This window comes from Camponotus vicinus, unplaced genomic scaffold (assembly GCF_025532165.1).
Source record: "Camponotus vicinus isolate PSW18456_S1 unplaced genomic scaffold, iyCamVici1.0 SCAF_10, whole genome shotgun sequence".
Classification (NCBI taxonomy): Eukaryota; Metazoa; Arthropoda; class Insecta; order Hymenoptera; family Formicidae; genus Camponotus; species Camponotus vicinus.
In genome coordinates this window covers 1543359-1558203 of record NW_028141946.1, presented here as the reverse complement: position 1 = coordinate 1558203, position 14845 = coordinate 1543359, and the positions used below count along the sequence as shown (strand labels likewise).

Genomic DNA, 14845 nt, shown 5'->3' with positions numbered 1-14845 from the left:
GCGTATGTGTATGTATGTAAGAAGTTTGACATACTTTTTTCAGAAATTGGATCATACTTGTTACTGTAAATAATAATATTATTTCTACATTGCTTCTACTGCAAAAATTGAAAATTTTATATGATTCGCATATATGATAACAATTATACAGCAGATGTTTTTAATAAATTTTTCCGACATGCTCCTTGTTATAAAAAAATATTTCAAATAATACACTCTATTTTTAAACACTTTATACATGGATATATATATAAAATATGTCGAAAATTCAGTCTTTATTATTGTCAGAAAAATATAATATACATAGGGAGATTGTAGGATCCACGACAGGACTGTGGAAGAGAATTAGACGTTAACGCTCGCTGGAGAAGGGCGAGGGTGAGGGGAGGGAGGGGGACTCGTAGGATCGAGGGGGGTACCTAGAGGCGGGCTCGGTTACGTCCAAATAGAAATTCAATTGATCTTGTCCGGTAGTGTCAGGTAATCCATCTTGTTCCTTCCGCCATGTCTGGAGCCGTGTCTAAGTTGGACCGTGAGGAGGTTTCCGCGTTTCTCTTTCTCATTCTCCACTTTTCGGTTGCCGCGACGTTCCGTCGGCTACACGGGTTCCGTCCGTCGTCGTAGAAAAAAGAGGACAGCTGTCCAGCCGACCGCCAAACTACCCATTAATTACGTTCCTGGACACACTCACACTTATCCATTTGTTTGTCTTTCCATCTCTTGTCCTCCCCGCCTCGTCCCCTGCTTCACCCTCTACCCATCGTCGCTCCTCACGGCCGCTCGGTTACCGCCACCCGTTGTGAATAAAAATCGCTCTGCCAAACTACAAGTCGAGCCCCGGCCTCCCTCCGTCCCTCGCGTACTTCCGGATTCTTTTTTTCGGACGGCGCGGCGACCGTGCGGCGCGATGAGTGGATTTGTACGCGCGCCGTACAATTATTCGCGCATCCATTGTTGAACGCATCGAGGAAATTGTGGCCCCGTGGCCCGTTTAATATTCACGGGGACCAAGGCGAACGTTGCATATTCACCTGCCGCTCTCGTTTCGAGCGTTTCCGCGCATCGATCGCGCATCGAGAGCCCCCGCGAGATAACAATGATTATCCCTCTCGGATCGCCCGATTTTATCCTCATCGCGATTCGGATCGAAACGAGGCAGGCGGCGGGTAAACGATGGTAACTACGATAAGCTACCAAGCTATCGGCGAAGAGCGCGTTCATGCGCGTGCTCGCACGATGGGCTAATTGGTAATACAACTTTATTACTCTCCGTTAAGTAATGACGGTCTGTGTTAAGTATGCCTGGTTCCGAAGGTAGGGACCCGCGTGTGTATCGATACCGGATCGAGATAAAGCGCGCATGTACGAGAGATAAGAGGGATTGTAAAAAAAAAGACGTATAAAGTACGGAGAGTGCATCCTCTAATAAGGCGATAAAGGTCACCTACCGAGAACGATTTCAGACTTGCCTCGAGCGGTCTCGAGTAGGTGATCTAGCTCGGATCAACCATCAGGGAGCGAACTGGAATCTTCGAAACGCCTACATCCGCCAATCGAGTATGTGCGTCGCGTACAGATCATTTTAATAATGATGAGAAAAAATGATTAAAAAACAGAGCTTGTTTATGTATATAAGTATGTATTTATTTAGGTATCTTACAGTAATAATAAATTATATTATAGACGAGACACTTATAGACTAGACACGTCTAAATCACACGATCGGTCGGTGGCGATGAACCCGTCAAGAATCGGGGTGGTTTAGATGATTTACGAAATTCAAGGCGAACGGGAAAAAGGATCCAAACGTTCGCAGCTACTTGCGGATAATTAATAACGCCGAGATCAAAAGTGCGGCCATTGAATGTTCGCTCATTCACAAACGATCTCTCCGCCCAGATGAATGCGAACCGGATCGTTACAAGGGTATTCTGCGGGCGTGCCACGTATGGGTGTCTTCAGGTCAATACTGGCAGTACGGTGAATACAATTATTAATGCCGTCATTAAGAGCATTTACCATTTTTTAATACCCACGATCAGGAAGGAATATAATCCATTACTCAACCCTCGGTTGTTGGGTATTCCTTTTTACGTGCCTTTTCCAACGGCTGCAAATAGAGCGATAATGCAGAATTGCACTTTTTTAAACACGGGGTATTTTATAAAGTTGAATTATAAGCGTTGGCTGTTTGAATTAAAAATATTCCCTCTTAGGGTAAAATTGTCCGCAACTTTCACGCTTTTCAAGTTTTATCTGAAACAAACAAATTATTGCATACATTATTTTTATACATATATATAAAAATAGATTATAAATAATGTTTAGATTGCGCGCGAATTACATAAAACAATTTATATTTATCACAGGTTCCCCCTTTCAATACAGAAATGTAAATATAACCAACAACGCACAAAAATTCAAGAAACTCGATCGTTCTATCCACGAAAGTATATTTTAATCGTCGTTAAGAGAGAGGGGATCCACGAAAGAACGAAGTACGCGACAGAGACACGTGTCAACGCAATAAATCGTAGCGGTGTCCGACATATGGTTTGCTTTGGACGGCAAATTCGGACATATGATTATAAACTGCGTATGGATGACGATTATGAGAATGTTTATATCTTTTATAAAATCTCCCTTTATTTTCCTTCTCAAATAATATTCTTAAAAAATAAGCACTAAAAGTAAACATTAAAACTAAACACTAAAAGTTATAAATAAAATAGATTTATATAAATAAATAATAAATTATATAAATAATAAAATGTTTGTATTTACTACATATGCATATTGTTACATATTTATATCTTTTATAAAATCTCCCTTTGTTTTCCTTCTCAAATAATATTCTCAAAAAATAAGCACTAAAAGTAAACATTAAAACTAAACACTAAAAGTTATAAATAAAATGGATTTATATATAATAATAAATTATATAAATAATAAAGTGTTTATATTTTCTACTTATGCATATTGTTACGTAACAATAAAAATTATTTATTTTTGTTTTCTCGTAAAAATTACGTCACATTACAATCTTGTTAAAATCTTTCAGAAATATCGAGGCAATAAATTAAATATTAATATGCTTGTAAATTTGTTTTAGTCAAGAACGAGATACGCATCCTACATTTATGAGATTTATGAGAGATAAATCTATGAAATAAATCGATGCCACATTTATGAAAATCACGCGCGTTCTCGGAACGACAAACGCGATGATAAGCGTTCCGTAGTTGCATGAAAATGACTTTTCGTTGCGGATCAAGGATGATCTCCAAGGCGGAGAGAAGATTGGAGAGGCATCGTCGGGATTATATGGGGCGCGTCCACGTATACACTCGCATAAGCTCGCTCCCCAGAATATTTCCATCTCTTCCTGTCTCTACCGATCTTCGCTTGCATCCATTCTCGTCCTCTTTCTCCTGCTATTTCTTTCTCTCCCAATATGACGAGTGCACGTCGCGCGCAGTTTACATCCACACCTCGACCGATTATTTGTTGCTTCCGTTCCGAAGGACTATTTTCAACCGGATGACATTCATACGGATGGTATTCGGATCTGCTGTACGAAGCTATCGGAAATTCAATATTTGTATCTCTCATTTACGTATAGAAATATATTTATAGAAATGACGCATATTTTTTATATATTTTATATTTTATTTTATTTTATTTTTCCATTTATTGCGTAAGAATTTCGTTCTCAGGTATCTCGAATATAAAAATGTACAATTAATAATTATGCGTCACGATCCGATCCGCGTATCATTTACCTTCGAGCATTTTATCATTTATTTACCTAATTGGAAACTGTACAGATCTACATTCAAAAGACTAATGAAATTTATGTTTGGAGCAACGACTCTGCCCAGTCTTCTCTGAATCCTATAAGAGTGTACTTTCGTGTTATCCGAATGTTTCCTCGAGCTGTTTTTATGTTTCACCCTCGAGAATAATTTCGCGACATACGCGTTGCAGAAATAAAAAATAAAAATCGCGGCGTGAAAAAGCGGCTGTGATGTTCCAGGTAGGCGGTCGTAGTTCCATCGGGATCTTCCTCTATACGGTTCTTCCTCCAAAGCCTGTAATGCGGCTTACAACTAGGGAGTTATGGCGCCGGCGGTACGCGAACAAGATTTGAGCTCGAGAAGGAGTTATCAGGCGACTTAATCGAACGATTAATGGTACGGCACGTGTAAAAGTCCAGGCAGAAACGAAGACGAGCGCGCAAAAGGGGACAGGGGAATCAGGCACTTCGGATCGGCCATGAAGCCGCTTGTTATCCCAACGTGTGCTTTTCTCCTGTACATTTAAAATAAAACAATCTCCAGCGCGAGCGATTAACTAATTATTTGTAACTCGAAGATAGCTATCGTCACGATCGCAACTCGTTCACTTTATTTACCTAAAATAATATAAAGAATTGTACATAAATGCACTCGACAATTATCGCTTTTGTCGAAATGGATATCGCAATTTAAAAAATATCAGCATATTCATAGATTTAATAATTTATGCACAGTACAAAATTATTCGAAAAATGCTCTATATAATCTTGAAGCGATTATAATATTTTTTAATCGACTTTAAAACAACGCGAAATAAATTTTTATAAAATAAACCATTTTGAAACTTTCATTGCCAATCGCGTCAAACGCGAAATAATAATTTCGATTTCTATTAAATTATTTGCCATTAGCAGAAAGGTCTTTTTCTGACGCGTAACTCCACGTTCCAACTCTTACGAGGCGCCTTTATATGGACGCGGTCTAATCCTCTCTCCAGATTGGAAAAGTATCGGAGGTGATGGAGCGATTCGAGACGGATTAAATATTAAGCCGACTACGAAGCACATTTGACTTGATTCATAATGAGGTCGTTTTCTGTATCTTAGAGATAAAACTCGTGCGTCTTTACTGCTAATCAGGGCCGCTCATTAGCAGTAGATTAATATGATCCGGTCGACGCGGAACGACCAAACAAATGCACGGTAGCCGTGTCCACGACAACATCCCCATTCGTTTGGTTGCTTCCAAGTACTTCAGATTTCAACACATATATATACATATATAATTTGACAGATTAGATTAGAGAAACTTTGACATGAGTGTGTATATGTGTAATAATGTATATAAATTTATCAAATGATTTAAGGCTATAATGATAATTCAAATAACTAGGTACTTTAACTTAAGTAAATTCAAATAGAATATAAAGTAATGAGCAGTAATTAAAGTGCATAAATTAATTGTTTCTTTATTCTTTAATTGTCAAACGTTTTAGTCCTTTTTTGAATCTTCAATAAAAAAGAATAAAAAGATTTTAATTTATTTATTTATTATATTAGTCTTCTTATTTTTATTATTTAAAATAATTAGTTATGAGAATACCAACAAATTAAAGATACAAATAAAGAAAGAAATAAGAGAATCAAAAAATTAACGACAATTTCCGCAAGTACTCTGGAATTTTTAATCATATCAGATATATAACATACATATCTTGACAGTAGCATATTTTCTATCGCTCTATTTTAATTTTTTAACTACGACTGCATTACTCATTACTCCACGATTCTCGGCAAAACCACCTAAACATGTGAGACACGGTTTTTTTACATTTTGACGCGAGAGACGATCTGTGCAATAATATCGCAGCTCGTAGATTGAAAGTTACGAGGGAGTAAGTAAAGAAAACCGGAGCCTTACATGGAACTTTGCGCGAAATCAAGATCTCGGTTAAGGTGGGGACACGAGGGTAATGGCGTGTGCATTATTCTGATAAATCGCTCCGACTGGCGTCAATCCTGACTTGGAGCTGACTGGAAATCTTGCCCGGCAAAATCTATACCTACCCACACAGGATGCTTGAAGTCAAATCGCGGCATCATCGAACCAAGAAGGGCCAAATGAAAAATATGTCGTGCGATTGACGCTGTATATATTATTTTTAAACTCAATATTGTATTTTTAAAAAAAATACCTATTCTATGCGATGTATGGGAACAATTCGAATAGAGAATTGAATTTACAAGAGATAATTGTGGGCCAGTATAAACGCAATCAATGGCGACCCACGCTATATATTTAAAAATCAAATGTAATGACGGATTTATATCGGCTGAAGCAAAACACTTTCCGAACGTTATTTCTCATATATATGTGTTTAGCTAAAAAATATATCGCGGTTATTACTTGAATCGCGGAGCAAATTTATAGCTTATTGATTAATGTTTTAGCCATGTATTTGTCACATTGTTTGTTAGCGTCGAAAGAATCAATTGGCTTATACTCGAGTAGTAAAGCCACAAATTTATAGCAGTATTATCGATTGTCATATCGACGCTAATTAGCAATTGACAGATACTAACCATAATATTAACAATTGCGTGCAATGTGAAGCATACTAATTCTACTCATTAAGTTGTACATACATTCGATAGAATGTATGAATTATTGCAGAAAGTTTTAATCTCTTTCCGACAGTCGATTAATTTCCTCCTTCTATTAACATCAGATGCAAGACTATATTATTTCTGGAAATACAATCACACATATATATATATATATATATATATATATATATATATATACACATGCATACATATAATTATAAATTTCATATATATTTCATGAATTTAATATCATTCGACATACAGAATATATCTGAGAAGGTATCGCGCGGCGATAAGCAAGTGACACGAATCTGCACCGTACCTGGAGAGACCTGAAAAGGGCCTTCCACCCTGACTGCCAAGATTTATCGTTTAAACGTGCACTTATGGGTTCAAGAGAGGGTATTGCGTCACATACGTGGGGCAATAAATCATCAAAATATGAGTCGATGATAGAACGCAAAGGAATAACGTTTAGTGCCTGAATTAATGTCATCTGAGGCATTTATAGCGAGTAAATGATGAAATGCGCGGCGTATTCGATCTGAAAACAGTGCGTGATAAATTCATCGATTGTTGTAACAAGAACTCGAGTCGCGAGAGAGAGCATCGCGATTGTTTTATATATTTACGAGATGAGAGCAAAAAGAGCCGAAGCCTAGACCGGGATGCCCGGGAGAGAAAGAGTTAGTTTAAGAATGCACACACGATCGCAGACGCGAGCTGGCAAAGAGATGCGAGCAAGTCAAGGAAAATCAAGTTTACATCCACGCCGCTACTCGCCGAGATCTCCACCCGAATGGAATTATAGCACGTGCTTTGAAACGCGCGCGCGTTAAACCTACTCTCCGTTTATCTTCCACAACTGCGGTAAAAAGAATATCTTCTGATACTCGCCCGTCATTCATACGTACCGAGAATTAATGGCTAGTGCAACGTGGAATTCCGTTATTTACGTTTCAACATTCAATATCAATTTAATTAATTTATAAATAAAAGATTTATTTCTCTTTCTCTCTCTCCTTCTTTTTTATCTTTGTCGATATATACTTGAATAATTTATTTCATGAATAAACATTGCGTATTTCTCTAATATAGATTTCCTTAAAATATATGTCGCGTCACACGATAATTCAATATACGATCGATTACGTTAAATTAATTTATTTAATGCATTTCCAAGTAATAAAAATGATAGCTATTCGTATTACGTTCTTTTTCTTGTTTTTGTAAGCATAAATTTGGACATTTAAACAATATTTTCTCAGCTACTGTGGAACAAAAGTCTACCGTATCCCTTGTAGACGTATATAATTTAGTCATTAAGATTTATCGTGGAAACTTAATTCATAGCAGTCATCATCGTTCCTATCATCGTTCATTTCTGCGCTGACCCCAGGCATAGCAAACGAACGAACGATTCGCAACGACGACGATATTATCTATTATATTTAATGCGAACCTCTTTAGCCTCCGCTAATTGATAGCTGGGCATTAGCGTAATTGTAATGAGTCAAAATTACGGCAATCATGCGGTCTAGCGCCTTGGGGGAGGAGTTAAAGTCTTTGGCTCTTTCGGTGAATCTTCAAAGAAATTCGCCGTCATATTGTTCCGCCGATCCGAGATCCGATTTTCTGAATATTTAATATACGAGAGAACCGCGGTATTTCTCTCTCATCGTATGAGAAAACTAAATTTTTCAGTTTTAATAAAACTTTCAATTGATACATTTACAGGAAAATGTGTATCTAAAAATAGATATTCTTTATAAAAAGTATAATTTTACGATAATATCGAAGAATGCTTAAAAATTAATCGTATTAAGCTTTATTAATTTAGAATATGAAATGTTTTATCGATAAATTAAAAATGACATAGTACATAAATAAAAAATGATCCAGCTATGTAGCATTTATTTACTAATGAATGTAAAGGTAACATTGAAAGGAAGCTATGGGATACTTATTTAAAAAATATAAACAGGAAAATCAAATTTTCAATATAAAGATAAAGTACAAGTTTAACAAAAAAATATTTCTCTTGCGAGAATCGCGTGGAGAAGGGGAGAGAGGGGGCGTATAACGCGGAATAAACCTATTTAAACGAGGAGGCCATGAAGTTCATCCCCTCATCTTTGCGCCGCGTCGGTAATTCATCCAGCGCACATCCAATGAGGGATGCCCGCAGGATAGACCAGATGAAGGACAGGCCGCTAACGGATGGGTGGCTCGGCTTAGAGGGTTGAAAACGACGATGGTCTAATCGATCTGTCGGACATCTGTCGGACAAAGCGCGAAACTGCTATCAGCAGTTTCAGCGTGTCCTGTAGCCGGTAAAACGCTGTCACGAATAGTGTATCGGTGGGTGGTTAATGAGAGCTGTTGGATTACACGAGCGTTTGATAACGATCGATATACGGACGAATGCGCGCGAATGCTTTGGATCATTTATCGAATTATTCGTTGACAGATATCAGCTGATATTCGTTGACAGATATCAGCTGACATTCGTTAAAGGTTTTCATTGATCATTCTCGATTGTAGACTAGACAAGAGATTATGTAGGTACATAAAAAAAATTCACCGATCAAAGAAGGAATGCGTGAGCGAAAAGGAGATGCCTTTTCTGTCTCGAGAGAATATCGAGTCCGATATAATTGACACGATCGACGTTGGCTGAATTAATATTCGTTAGAGAGCCGCGAAAAAGCGAACTTATTATAATATCGAGCGGACGCGCGATCTTTCATCCCATAAGCACGCTCTGATTATTTATGAACGTGCAAACGCACGCGGCACAATCGATTTCACGAAGGCAAATTAGCCGAGGCCGGTCGGCAGACGCGGACGTTAAAATAATAACGCTCATCGCCTTAATGGTCAATAATAATTAGGGAAATTCTTACCGTCGGAAATTGGTCCTCGTAAGAACCTCTCCCGTTGCCGATCTCGCTTTATTTCATCGAATTACACGGCTTAACGCCGCTCGATGATCGCCAAAATTCTGGAATGGTGAAACTTTGAAATTACGGAAGAAGCTATAGTTTTACACTTTTTTAATGCTCGTCATAAGGATCGATATCGATATTTAAATATCTTCTCAAGGAGACTCTAATAATTACTTGGATGTTGTTCAATATTTCTACATGTCATTGATCATCGAAGTCTATTAAACGAAAAAAAAATGTTCACATAATATATCGCGTTAAAGCGAGTTTACTCCACTTTATTTTCTGGATATTCTACGAGTCTTATATCGTGTAATAACGTATTTCTTTCTTTTTCAGTTCGATTGAGATTCTGGCAGACGATTAGATATACAAGAAGAGGAACCAATAACCGTGAACTGTTGCAAGAAATGAGAGTACCTTACTTGTCCGATTCTCCCATTATTACGAGCCGGGAAAGTTGCTCTGGTCTTTGAGGTTTAGAAAGTTAGGACATTACAGCCAAGATTAAAGCGAGAAAATTTGCGGGGAGAAGCGGCGGCGCTTTGGTAAACTCATGGCTCAGGAACGGAAGAAGGGCGTTTTAATGGGCCGCGATTAGCAAAGCGAGGCGCCAGGGAGCCGTAGACAGCAGAATCTCGAGAAACCACTTTTCACATATCCTTCCGCGGTTCTGTTTCTTGATCGAGCGACGTTACCAATACTCCCGAGGATACAAAGTTTCCTCGTAGATTCGGAGAATCTCTAATGTGCCAGCTTCTACCTCTGCGACATTAATAATCGATACCCTTTTTATCCTTAGAAATATATCTGCTGAAAACAGTACAGTTTCTCTTGACAATTTAACAACTATAATGTTGCATAGTAAAACGTATAACGTCAATTTACTTTACATATTATTGTTATGCAGACAACTTTGGTGAGCAGTTAAAATCTGCGCTGGCTACTTCGAGGTATTGCATCGATTAATAAATTTGTTTAGAACGCTTTTATCTTGGCTGAACGTCTCTTAGACATTACCAGGAGCTAAACGTGAAAGCGTACAGCATCAATTTTCGATGTAAAGTATTGAAACGACGATTCAATTACAGCTTAATCACACGTGCTCGTTTATATCGCACAGTCTTGCCGATCAGATCCGAGGGGTACAGTATCGTCCGCTCGCTCGGGCCCGATTAAAATTGCGCGGATTCACACGATCGGTGATTACAAGTGGGACGAGCGCCGGCTCTCGCGCTGGCTCTGATACCATTTGCATTCTCGCGGCTCTGGCGGATCCTCGTACGTATTATTTCGCAGAACTGAGGGAAATGTGTAATTCAAATGAGTTACGAGCGGTATCGCACTCCTGGGAAGTAGGTGCTAAGCGGTCGGATATGTTGATAGAGCGTCAGTGATACGTCGGGCCAGGAGGTGGAATCGCGATGGGGTTGAAACACGGGCCCGGAACAAGAGTACGGAGCGCGACGGAGAAAGAGAGGGCACCTGGACTGGAATTGGGAGCCGAGCGGTGGTGCGAGGAAACCCCGGGCGGCGGGGGAAGGGGGGGGGCTCTGTTTGTAATAGTCCATGGCGATGGTGCGAGGCGATGAGATGTGATCGCTCGGCGATGAGCTGTGGGCGACCTGATGGTCCCGCAGCGGTGCCCGCTGCTCGACGGTCTATCCCGACTATGTCTATACCGGATCCAGTTACTGCCTATGCTTATTCCCGCGTAACCACCGCGAATATCCGTCGCGGGCGTTCGAAGCGTTAAATTTCGCGAATTTTAATAATGGCGGGTAAAAAGCGGAAAGACCGGCCAAGTAATCTCATGATGAGAAATTTTCTCTGTCGTTTTAACCGGTCAATTATACTCGATTACGCTTTATCGAGTCTATATATTGCGTTATTATTATTATTAATAAGAGTTTTTTCTCCTATATAAGATGAAAAATAATAATGATGACGCGCCAAACGATTGATATGCCTCAAATATTAAAAATCTTGTTTTCTAATCCGCGTCTACTAACGGCAGATCCTCATGGTCGTGATGGACGGTACCCTTAGCTGGCGCGGTAAAAGAACGGGCGATGCAAAGTGATAACATAATCAGGTGATAATGTGGCAGTCATATCTCATCGCGAGAAAGCCAGCGTGAAGGTGCAGGCGGGAGGAAGAGAGGGGGAAAAGAGAAAGAGGCATAAAGCGTGGCGTAGGAGAAATAGCGGTGTAGGTGGAAGAAAGCGAGGTGTACCACGAGGGCCTCTCTCATTGGCTAGTTTAGTCGGCATCTAGAGACCCTCTAGGAGCTCAGACAACGGCAGGGAGTAAGCGACGAATGACAACACCATTCAAGAAGAGTGACTGTAGCGAACAGCCGTCGTTATCTTCTAAATAAGGGGGATGTCAGGGAGATCCGACGGTGATAACACTTGTTGAGATGCATTCTCATTATTCTCTACTAGATAATCATCGCCGCCAAATTAATTGAATTTTAAGCGGGAGGATATCGCGTTGCCTCTTCAGCAGGTATTTTCGAGCCTTACTCTCGGATCGCCCCCGCATTTCGATTCGATCGACGATAGATATCGCATTCTCGCGTCTCTCCGAATTAAAATGATCGGAGATTATTTTCCAAAAAAAAAAAAAAGACGCGAGGATATTCCGGGAATATAACGAGCATTAATACACCGAGACGAAATCAAAGTCCTTAACGTGAAAGATGACTACACACCGGTTAGAAGCGTACGTTCGCTTTGTACGGCCGGCGATAAACCTCGGAGCTTCCTCGGAGATGAAGCATCGCGGGGATTGGTAAAAGTCTCGGGGCTTACACACGTGCCTTCGGATCCGACATCTCGTCGAGATACATCTCGGCATGTCGCGCGCGACGCTGGAATAACGCGCGGCCAATCATTCGTTCATGACCAATCGCGGGCGTAATGATGTTATGACGTGACGTGGGTGAGAGTTACGGAGCCGGGGCCCGGCACAACGGGAGCGGAGCTTCGCAAGATGGGAATGTATCAAGTCCGAGTTAGGAAGGTGGCCGCGCGAGCGAACGAAGAGAGAGTCTACCCTTCTCTCTTTCTCTCTCTTCCTCCCTCTCTCTCTTCTCTCTTCTCGACTTATTATTTGTAGCCACGTTGTGGTGGTTGCCGGCGCGCACCAGCATCCATTTAATCTCTCTCAGTGAGGAGCGTTTCTTTGATCAGCGCGCGACCGCATCTGCCTGGTAATATCTCAAGCCGGTCCTGCAACCGGCGTCCCGGGCGCGAGCTCCCCGTCTTGCCTGCACCGAGGCATTTGTTGCTGTCAACCAGCACCTCGGATAGTCTCTGTAGTCGTTGACTGCGTGCCCCGTTGCCTTCCCTTCCTCTTCTTCTTCTTCTTCTTCTTCTCCTCCTCCTCCTCCTCCTCCTCCTCCTCTTCTCTCCTCGCCGTCCTTATTTTCCTTCGACTGTTCTTCGTTCCGACCGGAGAAGTCGCGTGCGGAATGCAAACGTGACTTTAAGAGAAAATCTTGTTCCTTTTCTTCTTTCCGCCCTTCCTTCCCTTTCTCCTCCGGTCTTTCGAAATACCCAGCATGCGTGATTTTCCTTTGTAAAATGTAGTTTTAAAGAAAATTCAAATATTAAAATAGCCGATCTTCGTTATACAAGAATTTAATAACGTTGATTAATCTTTGCACAATAAATAATAATAATCCATGTTATGTAAAAAGAGCGAACACAATCATACGGATCTTTTTTTTTACGTCTCGTCCGTGAAATAAAAGGATCATAGTGTGGACAGAACCAAGAAAAATCTGCGTTTTGTAACAACCCGGAAGTAATCAATACGGACAATAATTTTTAATGCTTGATTCCGCGATATGGTATATAAACCCTGAGCGCTCCTGCAGTTCCGCGAATCAATTAAGGTGTAGAAATTCTTAGCATAATTACCCGCGCAGCTAGAAATAATTTCCTGCTAGTATAATTCGTTAAGAGCATATAATTATTAACTGATTACAGGCGAATTAATTACGGACAATTAAGTAAATTTTAAAGGTAACCGTATGTGACGGATGCATCGCAAGAAGCTGCATTTTGAAAAACGCGCAAGTGCGCCTGGCAAAGATTAACTCGTTGCCGCTAAATTGATAACAGCGTAGTTTCCACGTCGGAAATAGCGCACCTCTTTACGTTGTCTCGAAAGAAATATTCAATCGGCATTCATTTAATCATTTATTAAATATTTATTACAACATTGCTCCTCGGTTAAAATAAAAGATGTAAGCAACGATCTCTTTTTTTTACGATTTATTATTAAAACTTGTTTATTTCATATAATGCGAGAGAAAGAAATGAAATTAAGCGTGTTTTATTTATATCGAGGGAGCATTTATTCTTGACGATTTCTGGTTATAAGATATTCGTTAGCAAACGCCACGGGAAGGAAGCGGGCAACAGAATGTAATATCCCCCCGTGTTGGAACGACTTGTTGGAAGAATATGTTGCGTGGCTTACACGCGCGAAAATACAAATACATATATATGGTAGTAATATGTAACGCACTTTGGAGTAATGTTACGTCAAAGCCAGCGCCACCGAAAATATGAGCCGGCTGCCGAGCGCTTCGCTAATGCCCGGCCATTTATTATGCTTACATTATTTCGAGATTATTAGTCTTCTCCACCTCTTCCCAAAAACTTTGTGTAATGTTTTGACTCGCGTATGGGCCCGCTAATGTCGCTGCGAATAAGCGCAAAATACGATTTTACGATTTTCTTTCGACTTTTGCGACGGTAAGATCGACTGCGATACACGAGTTACACGGGTTTTAACATTTGTTGTAATTCTTTCAAAAATTATCCAGTGGAGAAACTCTATTCGCTCGTCACGTGTGGAAAAATCACTTTCTCGAGAGCTAAATTGTTTTATATTGCAAGACAGACGCTCTTTCTATAACGCAGTATTGAGCAAACGCGATACTTGTGGCGAATGAAAAATATCTCGCGTCTAAAGTTCAATGGTTCGTTGAATTTATTTCGGGGTATTTGCAACAAAGCCGAGAACCATAAATGTTTAAATGCTGATAACAAACAATAATCGAAACCGATAAGACCCCTCGTTGGCGGAGATCGGACCAGGGGTCGGAGAGAGTTTCGAGCGAAGTGGGGTGGCGAGCACCCCATAAGAAAGTCGGGAGCTTTCAATGCGGGAGGGATAAGAAATTACAGTAGAACGGCAAAGTCGATTTAGCGAATCGCCCTTTAAAAAAGGGTGATTTAAAAATACCGGTTTCCCTCCTTCCCCCCATCTTTGTTCCATCCTTTGCTGGCCGAACTTGTGACGAATCAAAATTGTCGATGCCGCGACTAACAGAATGTATTCTACAGAATCGAGAGGTCATTCTTTTATCTTCGCCAGGTATCGAAAAGTTCCCCATTCCTTGGAGAGCAAATATAGATTTCACGCTATATTATCCGCGTCGTTTCGATCGGGTACTATACTTTGACTCACCTCA

At 40.2% G+C, this 14845-nt stretch overlaps 1 protein-coding gene across 1 annotated transcript in view; it reads right to left on the bottom strand.

The window, feature by feature from the left end:
* Positions 1 to 1534: 1534 nt before the first annotated feature.
* Positions 1535 to 14845, bottom strand: part of Antp (homeotic protein antennapedia) — a 185369-nt gene continuing 172058 nt past the window's right edge. The window contains exon 7 of the transcript XR_014435272.1: positions 1535 to 2256. The gene's annotated coding sequence lies outside the window, so the exon portion shown is untranslated. The remainder of the gene's footprint in view (positions 2257 to 14845) is intronic.